The sequence below is a fragment of the Colobus angolensis genome, unplaced genomic scaffold (assembly GCF_000951035.1).
Source record: "Colobus angolensis palliatus isolate OR3802 unplaced genomic scaffold, Cang.pa_1.0 Scaffold15, whole genome shotgun sequence".
NCBI classification, from domain to species: domain Eukaryota; kingdom Metazoa; phylum Chordata; class Mammalia; order Primates; family Cercopithecidae; genus Colobus; species Colobus angolensis.
The window spans coordinates 15812418-15823395 of record NW_012114599.1 but is presented as its reverse complement, the minus strand read 5'-3'; the positions used below and the strand labels follow the sequence as shown (position 1 = coordinate 15823395).

The following is a 10978-nucleotide window of genomic DNA, read 5'->3' as shown; positions in this document are numbered from 1 at the left end:
CTGCTATCAGAAAGTTAAGGCATGTACGTAGCTCGAAGGTGACTTCAGAGTGTGGTTAATCTCCTGTGTACAATGAGTTTTTTAAAAGATTCATTTTATTGAAAGTGGAGGCAATGCCGAGCAGTGAGCCCATTTGAATGCAGTGGCACTTTTAAGGGAATCAGGTCCAGCCAATTTCTGATTCCGTAAGGCTAAATTCTATTAGGCATTAAAACTCAAATTTCAGGCACCTTGCACTGATGAAATAAAGGAACCATCTGTAGATAGTTTCTAGCATTATGACCTCTGAATACCGATTACTGTAGGAAGAACTAGGCTGCAATGCTAACAGGCTAAAGTAAAGAAGCATTTGTTCCTAAAAATGCATTAAGTACCTTTCTTGTACCTTTCAAGTGGACTGAGAAGATGTTGCTAAATACATCCTGTATGTTTTCAGTTGATATTGTTGCTTCAGAGCATTTATAGGCTTAACAATAGACCTGCTAATAAAAAGTACCATTAATTGTGCATCAGCCACATTCCAGACATTTTATGTTCATTATTCCAATCCTTATAATAACCCTGAAAATCAAGAGTATTATCTTCATCTTACAGAAGAGAACATGAAAACTCATAGGGGTTAAATACCTTGCTCTGTCCTCCTTTTCTCTTCCCTTTGTCTGGCCATGGTGGCTCAGATTATGAACTTAGCTTCTTTAGCTGGGTTGAATGTACCCACATGCCCTGACTTGCTTTGCGAACTGACATATGTTCTGAGAGATGATTGTTATCCAACTTGTTGGATTTGTGGTTTCAGCCATTTCTGATTTGTTCTGTCCAGCAGTCCTTCCTGACCAGCTGTCAGGGCAATTAGAAGGAAGGATTGATGCTCAGAATAACAGGAGTGGGGGAAGAGGGCAGGGATCTATCCTTGAGGGTTGAGAGGCCAGGAATTGATCTGATGTGATGACAGAAGACTTTAGGAGGATATGTGGGGGTTGACTTTGGGGACAGACTATATTTCCATTACATGGTGAAGAAGGGATTAAAAAATGGGTATTAGTTAAGACTGTAGTTGTTGTTGCAAGTTCCATAATTAAACTTGGCTAAGCTAAGTAAAGGAGGATAATGCTTGGGTGTCTTCTCACAGCATTCAAAGGCAGGAGTGCGGCTGCCTTTTGGTAATAACCTGCAGCTAGGGATCTGAATAAGACTGCCATTCTCCACATCTTTCTTCTGTGCTTCTTTCTTTCTGCCTTATTTTCCTTCCCTCCAGCTGGTGGTCCACAGGGCAGGAAGCATGGGCACTAAGATGGTCTCAGTCTTATATGTAGGAGGTACAGTAACTAAGACAGAGACTAGTCTTCGGGTTTTCACTCTTGCATTTTCTTTCTTTCTCTTGTTTTCCTCTTTTTGCTCCCTGCTATCCTCTCAAGTCCCACAGCTTCCAGGAATAAATGATCAAAGCGGCATGGGTAAGGTGTTAACCCCTGGACCAACTGTGGCACGGACAGTGACACGTGTTAGAAACATGACAGGTTTTGCTGTCATCATGTAGATGGGGTGAGGAGTGGCAATTTCTGGGAAAGTGGTGCAGGGAAGACAGTTCTACAGCAAATACTCTCAAAATCCAGAATCCAATAGGACCAGGCCAAAGGTCCAGTAAGAGTATTAATCTATATGGTGATTACGTGCAATAATGAAAACAGCCAACTTTTACTGAGCCTAACCAGTACTGTGCCAAGTGTTTTATATACATTATCTCCTTTAGTCATCACAACTCTTAAGAAGTAAGTAGTAGTATTCTTATTTTATAAGTCAGAAACTAAGCTCAGTATACCCTGTACAGTTAATTACTATACATACTACCTTACATAATGACTGGCCTATCTTTATAGAAGTATAACATGAAACTGGGCGCGATGGCTCACGCCCTTAATCCCAGCACTTTGGGATACCGAGGTGGTCGGATCAGAGGTCGGCTCAGAGGCCTGAGGTCAGGAGTTCAAGACCAGCCTGGGAAACTTGGTGAAACCCTGTCTCTACTAAAAATACAAATATTTACTGGGCATGGTGGTGGGCACCTGTAATCCCTCAGGAGGCTGAGGCAGGAGAATCGCTTGAACCCAGGAGGCAGAGGTTGCGCTGAGCTGAGATCACGCCACTACACTCCAGCCTGAGCTATAGCATGAGACTCTATCTCAAAAAAAAAAACAAAAAAAAAGAAGATAGCGTGAAGTGAGGTGATTGAGGAGATTTATTACATGCTAGTGCAAATTAACTCTTTCTAATACTCTTTTGTTATCAGCAAAGCAAATGGCTGCTACATGCAAAGGGCTATGTGAGGTATGTTGATATGCTTTGTGATCATGCATAGTTTTTTATTTGACTGCTTAAAGTTGTCAACTGTCTGTATTTCTGTCCCAGTTGTACAGAGTGAGACAGAGATATACAAAATGACTTATAGAAAGTCCAATGTAAACCCAAAGCCAAAGTGAAGAAGACAAGTGAAAATACAATTCAGGTTTCTGATTGCCCAGATTTTCTGATGCCCCTACCTCTTTTCACTTGAGTAGCTACAGAGAGTTTCTATTTGTATAGAAAAAAAATTGACTCCATGGTTCTGAATAATAACTGATACCTTCTACATTGTTTTATGATGCTGGAGAGGAATTGACAATATATAAAATTTCAGAAAACTATGAAGAAGAAAGGCATTTCATAACCTTGGTCACAGCAGCAGCGCCGCAATAAATATATTTATCTCAATTTGATTTAACACAATATGATTTAACTCAAGGGCAAAAAAAGGATAAACTAGGATGGTTGTACCCCTGATTCTGATATGACTACAGTCTCACTGACCAAGTATTAGCATATCTAAGGAGGCATGATGATTCGGACCCCAAACAGCTTCGTTCTAACCCTGCTTCTCGTTTGTTTATTACTTGTAGAATTTTTTTTAGCCTTGGGTGTTTCCTCCTTTATGAAATGGAAATATTAATAACAACTACCTTCACTATCTCACAAGTTTACTTTGCAAATCAACTGAGATAATTTATTTGAAAACACCATAGACACTAAAAGTATTACTTTATCTTTTATAATTAGCACTTACTTCAGTAATTCAAAAACTATAGTGAATTATAAAATGAATACCCCTGTATCTACCACACAGCCTAAGAAATAATGGATTGCTGGGCTGGGCACGGTGGCTTACGCCTGTAATCCCAGCACTTTGGGAGGCTGAGGCAGGAGGATTGCCTGAGCTTAGGAGTTCGCAACCAGCCTGGGCAACACAGTGAAACCCCATCTCTACTAAAATACAAAAAATTACCCAGACGTGGTAGTATGCGCCTGTAGTCCCAGGTACTTGGGAGGTTGAGACAGGAGAATTGCTTGAGCCCAGGAGGCGGAGGTTCCAGTGAGCCGAGATCGTGGTAGAGTGAGACTGTGTCTCAAAACAAACAACAAAACAAAAAAATAAATAACAGATTGCTCATTTCAGGTCCCTCTCATCTCACCCTGGGTATATATTTCCCTGATCCAGTCACTCACCTTTTATTTCTGTAATTAATGATCTTGAATTTATTTAGCATTCCCAAAGGTAAACAATTAGTAAATAATTAGAAATAATTTTGCAACAGATATATATTACTCTATGCAATTCTTAAGTAACCCTTGTATACACGGTATAATATAAATTATATCATGCTGGGGCATTCTTATGCCACCTACCTTTTTCACTCAAATTATTTTTGCAGAATTTGTCCATGTTACATGATAATAGCTCATTTACATAATCATGTTAGATCATCATAGCTCAGCTTACTTTTGGTGTTGTATAGTATTCCATTATAAGACCAATCCATATACTTATTCATTCTCTCGTTAAAAAATTAACTTGTTTTTTGTTTTCTTTTAAAATTTATTTTTGTATATAATTCTGCAGTCCATGTTCTTTTGAATTAAAAAAAATTAAATTTTTGTAGAGGCAGGAGTCTCACTTTGTTGCCCAGGCTGTTCTCAAACTCCTGAGCTCAAGTGATCCTCCTGCCTTGGCCTCCCAAAATGCTGGGATTACAGGATTGAAACACCATGCCCAGCCCCAGTTCATGTTCTTTTAAAATTGCTTTATGCACACAGCTTTGTTCCTGCTCAAGTAAGGGCCTTCTTTTTTTTATTTTAGATATTTTTATTTCTCCAAATTTGTTGTTTATCAAGAGTAACTGAAATAAAAAGAAAAAAATTGAGTTCCATCCTCATCATCATGGAAATGGCTTTAAGAGAAAACTGGTCAGATGAACATTATTGCTTCTCATTTTCAACCAGCAAATAGTTTCCACTGATAAATTGACAGCCAGGAGTCTGTCAAGAATGCTCAAGACATGTTATATAATACAACATGCCTATTCACGGGGAGAAAAATCCTAGAAAACAGCTTTTGTGTACTTCTTGATTTCATTATACAAGACAAGCACAAAAGCACCATCTGTGCCTCTGAGAATATTGGATCATGCTCCCTTGAAGAAAGCTTTGCCTGCTACATCACGAGCACTCTTCCTCCAGCAGTCAAGCATGCCTGTGTACATGATATCAGTTCCTTTGCGCCCTGACTGCATCATCATGTGGTGGCTAATGGTGTCCAATGGATAGGAAGTGAACCCAGCAATAGCAGTGACAGTCTCTGTGATCATCCAGCTGATAACGATGGGAATGTTCTTGGGATCCGGAAGCATTCCCTTTGCAGTGTCATAGATACAGAAGTAGGCAGCTAGGTAGATGATAATACCCTGCACAGACATGTTAAAGCCTTGGTACAGGCGCTTAATCCCATTAGATTTGTAGATCTTAACCAGGCAGTCACCGAGGCCTCAGAATTCCCTTTCAGCTCCAGCTTTACCCACATCGGCTGCTAGACGAGTAAGGGCAAAATCAAGAGGGTACACAAAACACAAGGATGTGGCCCCAGCGGCACCACCTGATGCCAGATTCCCTGCAAAGTAGTGCCAAAACTGCGTCCTCTTGTCCACATCACCCAGGAAGATCTGCTTGTATTTATCTTTGAAGGCAAAGTTGAAAGCCTGGGTGGGGAAGTATCTGATGACATTGGCCAGGTTACTGTGTCAGAAGGACAGGACTCCCTGCTCCTTGGATATGTGGACCACGCAGTCTATGATGCCCTTGTATTGCTTATCTGTGGTGATCTATTTGCTGGCATGCTGCACCTGCAGCAGCAACTTGACCTGCTCAATGGGCGCTACCGCCATCTTGGACATGGCTGTGGCCACTCCACCTGCCAGGAAGTCCTTGGCAAAGGACACAGCGGCATCTGTCATGTTGAAAGGAAAGACGAGGCAGGCTGCTGTGGGATGGGACTGGGCTGGGAACCGGCTTTGACTCTGGGGCTGTGAGGAGGACCGTTTTAATGTCCTACACCTCTTATATCAGGAGCCATGGAGGTGGGATATGCATCCTCCTCAGTGTTTTGTTGTTGCTGTGAGACCCTTCTCCCTCTCTCCTACTTAGACTCTATAAGGTCTGAATGTCCTAACAAACCATCACTCCCACTGTCCCCCCATTGAGTTGTCTGCTTTCCCCCACTTCATTGTCCCTTATTTCTCAATGATTTTTGTCAATGCCAGCCTTTTTTCTTTCTTTCTTCCTTTTTTTTGAGACAGAATCTTGCTCTGTTGCCCAGGCTGGAGTGCAGTGGCACGATCTCGGCTTACTGCAAGCTCTGCCTCCCAGGTTCACGCCATTCTTCTGCCTCAGCCTCCCTAGCAGCTGGGACTACAGGTGCCCGCCACCACACCCAGCTAATTTTTTGTATTTTTTAGTAGAGACGGGGTTTCACCGTGTTAGCCAGGATGGTCTTGATCTCCTGACCTCGTGATCTATCCGCCTCGGCCTCCCAAAGTGCTGGGATTACAGGCGTGAGCCACCGCGCCCGGCCCAGCCTTTTTTCTTAATTTAAAATTTTAATTTTTGTGGGTACATAGTACCAGTACATAGTATATACACTGTCAGTCTTTTGAACAACATTCCTGAGCCAGGCGCGATGACTCACGCCTGTAATCCCAGCACTTTGGGAGGCCTAGACAGGCAGATCATGAGGTCAGGAGATGGAGATCATCCTGGCTAACGTGGTGAAACCCTGTCTCTACTAAAAATACAAAAATTAGCCGGGCGTGGTGGCAGGCGACTGTAGTCCCAGCTATTCGAGAGGCTGAGGCAGGAGAATGGTGTGAATCCAGGAAGTGGAGTTTGCAGTGAGCCAAGATTGCGACACTGCACTCCAGCCTGGGCAACAGAGCAAGACTCCGTCTCAAAAAAAAAAGAAAACACACAAAAAACAAAAAACAAAAAAACAACACCCCCCAACATTCCTGCCTCAATTCTTGGTAATTTTAATATCCGCATAAATGATTCTTCTACCACCATGGCCTTGAGTTTCTTCGATTCCTCCCCTTCAGCCTATCTCAGCCACTCACTCACATGGTCATAGCACAGAATTTCCATCACCTTTTCATAATTGCAGGTTCAAACAATCCACCCTGTGTTTGCCTTGTCCTGTCTTGCTCATTTTAGTCTTACCACCTGAACAAACTCCAGGATCTACAATCCACTGCCTGGTGCAACTTTTCAGTATCCCTGATTCACACTCATGTGCTTTTGACTCTTCCCACGGTTTAAATTCCATCATCAATCATGATAGCCATTTCCTCACATACACCCTCAACACCCTCTCCCCTGTCCTGCGGTGATTACTTGCTTGGCAGAACTTTGATCCTGGTGAAGTCCAACTCTCCTCCTACTTTGCATCATCAGAGCAGAAGAAAAATACATAGCGTGCTTACTGGTCTCACTTTAAGTTCATCCTTAGTGTCAATGGATCTTTCATGCTGTCTGACAGTCTTGTTTCCCTTGTCTGTTTCTTACTCTACTGTGACTGTTTTACACTTTCTCTTCTCAAAACTCCAACACCTCACCCACGCTCCTCACTATCATCTGATGAACTGCTTCTTATTTTACTGGGAACATAGCAAAATAGAACTTCCGCAAGCTCCTGCCACATCCACTACCTACCGGCATCTACGCCCCTGTACCCTGTGTTCCCTCCTGGCTACTGTAAAATGACCATCTGTGCTTCAGTATAAATCTGAGCCATATACTTCATGTAATGCTATTTGCTTTCATGTACTCAAGCACATAAATGTGCAGGAGTTTCTCGCATTTCAGTTCTTGAAACAAATAAAAGCATGCATACATACACAAAAATTTCTACATCTCTCTTGTCCCTCCAGCTACTACCTCATTTCTTGGTTTCTACCGGGTTCAAACCTCCATCACCTCTCCTGTAACAAGACTTCTGACTTCCTGCTTTCACGCTGCACACTTATAGGCAAGTTTTTATTATAGTGATATGGTTTGGCTGTGTCCCCCCAAAATCTCATCTTGAATTGTAGTTCCCATAATAAGCATGTGTCACGGGAGGGACCCCGTGGGAGGTAATTAAATTAGGGGGCAGTTATCTCAGTGCTGTTCTCATGATAGTGAGTGAGTTCTCACAGCATCTGATGGTTTTCTAAGGGGCTTTCCCCCTCTTCACTCCTCACTTCTCCTTGCTGCCACCATGTGAAGAAGAATGTGTTGGCTTCCCCTTCTGCCATGATTGTAAGTTTCCTGAGGACTCCCCAGCCATGAGGAACTGTGAGTCAATTAAACCTCTTTTCTTTATAAATTACCCAGTCTCAGGGATTTCTTCATAGCAGCATGAGAGCAGTTTAATACCTATAGCAACCAGAGTGACTCTGTTAAAAATTTAAATCAAATCACTCTTCTGTTCAGAACTCTTCAATGGTTCTCCATCACACTCAGAGTAAAATTCAAAGTCCTTTAAAGTCCTGCAAGGACCCAACCATCTAGCTGCTTATGACTTCTTTGATCCAGTCTCCTACTGCTTACCTCTTGCTCACTCTGTCTTGTTACACTGAAGCCTGCCAAGCATGCCCTGACCTCAGGTATTTTGCACTTGCTTTCCACTTGCCTGAAATTCTCTTCCCTCATATATCCACATGACATTCTCCCTCACCTCCTTCAAGTTTTTGTTTAAAGTATCATCTTCTGAATGTGTTCTTCCCTGAATATCGAAACAAAATTGCAGTTCCTGCCCCCAGCTTTCCCTATACCACTTTCCTGCTTTATTTTTCTCCATAGCATTTATCATCTTCTAGTATAACATATACTCATTTACTAATTTTATCTATCATCTCTCTTCTATGACTATAATATAAGAAAGACCCATGAGAGCTGGACCTTTGGTCTCTTGTTTTTTTTTGTTTATTTGATTTGTTTGTTTTTTTGCAGTATCCACAGTAAGTGCCCCCCCCCAAAAAAAGTTTGTTTTGTTTTTTGTTTCTTGAGACGGAGTCTTGCTCTGTTGCCAGGCTGGAGTGCAGTGGCGTGATCTCGGCTCACTGCAACCTCTGCCTCCTGGGTTCCAGCGATTCTCCTGCCTCAGCCTCCCAAGTAGCAGGAATTACAGGTGCATGCCACCATGCCTGGCTAATTTTTTGTATCTTTAGTAGAGATGAGGTTTCACTGTATTAGGCTGGATAGTCTCAATCTCCCGACCTAGTGATCAGCCCAATATGGCCTCTCAAAGTGCTGGGATTACAGTTCTGAGCCACCATGAAATATTTCTTAAATGTAAAGGTTGTATATTGTTTCTTAGAATTATTTATAGGTATCTTTTAGAATCTTCTGTTATTAAACAGAATATTATTTAAAACAGCATTACCTAACTATGCATATGAAAATGATTGCGTATTGTACATAAATCTTATATTTAGTAAACTGGCTAAATTATTCATTGTACTACAGAATTTTCTGTGAATTCTGTGGCTTTCTGAATAAAAATGTTTATCTTTAGATAATTATAGTTTCGTTTCTTTCTAATGTTTGCTTTTAACTTCATGTGTGAGTTTTTCTGTGTGATGCATAGTCATGTTGGAAGGCAGAAATGATACTAAGAAACTTGACTTATTCCTGTTTTTAAAGGGCATGCTTTTAAGGTTTAATCATTAACTATGATTTAAAATATCCATTTATAGTAGTTATGATTTCTTAGATTAAGGGAATTCCCTTCTCTTCCTAGTTTGTAAATTTGTTTTTGAATCATTCATTGGTATTAGATGATTTTTTTCCCTACAATTATTGAGAGTGTTATGTGGTGTTTTAAAATGTTAAATCTTTTAAATGAACAGATTTTATCTTTAGAATTTCTAAGGTTGAACCATTCTTGCAGTTATGTGACAAATCCAACTTGTTCATGATGTATTATTTAAAAAAATATTGTTGGGTTTAGCTAGTTGATTTCTTACAATTTTGTGACTATGTTCATGAAAATATTGGCCTATAATATTCTATTTTTACACTGTTCTTGTCTGGTTTTGATTTCAGTTATACTAGCTTCTTGGTAAGCATTTACTTTTTTTTTTTTCTATTCCCTGGAGAATTTCCACAATGTTGGAATGATCTTTGACTTCACAGTTGATTGGAATCACCTGTAAAGTATCAGGGAATGGAGATTTCATGTGTGAATGTGTTTTAACTATGATTCAACATCTCTAAGGATTCCAAAAAAAATTTAGATGTTCTATTTTTTTTTTTTCAGTTTGGCAAGTTACATATTATTTTCTCAGAAATTGTACATCATAGCTAGACTTTCAAGTTTACTGGCTTAATATACAAAATCCTTCTCTTTTTAATTTTGACTGTAGCTAGTAGGTTACCTTTTTGCTACTAATAGAATTTTTTTTTTGAGATGGAGTCTTACTCTGTCACCCAGACTGGAGTGCAATGGCACAATCTTGGCTCACTGCAAGTTCTGCCTCTCAGGCTCCCGCCATTCTCCTGCCTCAGCCTCCCGAGTAGCTGGGACTACAGGCATGCACCACCATGCCCGGCTAATTTTTTTTTTGTATTTTTAGTAGAGACGGGATTTCACCATGTTAGCCAGGATGGTCTCGAGCTCCTGACCTCGTGATCCGCCCACCTCGGCCTAGGTGCTGGTAGACACAGAGTAACATAGGTAGTCATGTGTGCTTAAACTTTGTTTTTCTTATCATTTGATGAATCCCAAATGAGAATCCCAACAAAGTGGGTTGCTCAGCTATTCTAAAACAGATGAACTAATTTCGTTAATGTGGGTGTAAATATTGCTTATTATGTAAGTCTCAATTTCAGCATACATTTTCATACCTATCTAGCTAGATCACAAGTAAGCTTTTCCTTGAAACTTCACAGATAACTTCTTCATATGCAGTGTGATGTCTGTGAGGAACTATAAATCACATTGCTATTTTTCTGTTTTTTCGTTATTGGATATTTGGGAAATGTATTTCTATTTCAAGGAAACCTTGAATAGAAGTTAAAAGTTGTGCTGTAAGCTGTTAGCTCAGCAGGCTTAGTTTGCTCGAACACCACAGATTCCATAGAAAGGACTGGCCCTTCACCCAGCTCCTAGGCGATAACCTTTAAGCCTTTGTAATATCCTGCTTGATCAGAGTGTCTTTGTATATCTGAGGCTTTGGGCCACATCAGATAGTTTATGCTAACAATATGGTTTATGGTGAATTTCTGCTCTTGTCCACTTGGGGCCCTGGACCACGCTGTATCAGTTTGACTTTTAGAGAAAGAGTAGTTAAGATCAGCCATGCAGACATGCCTACTGACTCCTAATAAAAACTCTAGACCTCAAGGCTCAGGTGAACTTCCTTGGTTGGCAACACTTTGCATATGCTGTCAAACACTACTGCTGAGAGAATTAAGCCCTATCCGTGTGACTTCACTTGGAGAGAACAACTGTAAGCTTGTACCTGGTTTCGCTTGGTGCCTGTTTCCTTTGCTAATTTTAATTGGTATCTTTTAGCTGTTATAAACCATAATCGTTAGTATAATAGCTTTTTTGAGCTCTGTGAATCATTCTAATGGA

General features: G+C 40.7%; 1 pseudogene; it reads right to left on the bottom strand.

Annotated features, from left to right (window-relative positions):
• Positions 1 to 4409: 4409 nt before the first annotated feature.
• On the bottom strand, positions 4410 to 5374 carry LOC105507539 (annotated as a pseudogene).
• Positions 5375 to 10978: the final 5604 nt, after the last annotated feature.